General features: G+C 33.3%; 1 protein-coding gene across 1 annotated transcript in view; it reads right to left on the bottom strand.

Annotated features, from left to right (window-relative positions):
• Window positions 1-75: 75 nt before the first annotated feature.
• The window catches only part of LOC108766025 (saccharopine dehydrogenase-like oxidoreductase), a 6,455-nt gene continuing 5,990 nt past the window's right edge, over window positions 76-540 (bottom strand). Inside the window, exon 8 of the mRNA XM_018515043.1 lies at window positions 76-91. The gene's annotated coding sequence lies outside the window, so the exon portion shown is untranslated. The remainder of the gene's footprint in view (window positions 92-540) is intronic.

Here is a 540-nt window from a genome sequence, read left to right as displayed (position 1 = left end):
TGCCCAGGGGAGCCGTGGTCAATCGGGATCACTCCCTCATGAGAGGCGATCCCGTTGATCAAGGACACTCTGTATAATTATATATAATTTTATATAATTTTATATAACTAATATAAAATTTTGTAAAACTTTTCTTCTCCCGGGCAGTGAAACAAATAAAATAACCTTGTACAAAGTTAAGAATTAGAAAAGAAAGATGATTTATAGTATAGTAATCAAAAATTAAGTTTCCAATATGACATAAAATACAATGTATAAGTACCATATACTTATGTATCTAAAAGTTAAAACATACCGTACCAAAAAATAACTATACCCTCACAGCATCGGATATTACATTAAGGTTATAGGATGGTTACAATCTTACATAGTTTTGTGGAAAAGTCAATATCAGAACATTTCATATTATGTTGCACGATATTGATTTTTTTCGAAACAGGTCAACATTTCTTACGTTTTATATAATGTCGCATAAAGTTGATTCTTTTTAGCCAATTGTGCGTGCGTGCGTGCGTGCGTGCGTGCGTGCGTGCGTGCGTG

The sequence above is a fragment of the Trachymyrmex cornetzi genome, unplaced genomic scaffold, assembly GCF_001594075.2.
Source record: "Trachymyrmex cornetzi isolate Tcor2-1 unplaced genomic scaffold, Tcor1.1 scaffold568, whole genome shotgun sequence".
In the NCBI taxonomy this organism is placed as follows: domain Eukaryota; kingdom Metazoa; phylum Arthropoda; class Insecta; order Hymenoptera; family Formicidae; genus Trachymyrmex; species Trachymyrmex cornetzi.
Note: the sequence above shows the minus strand (reverse complement) of the source record. Positions and strands in the feature narration are given on the sequence as shown.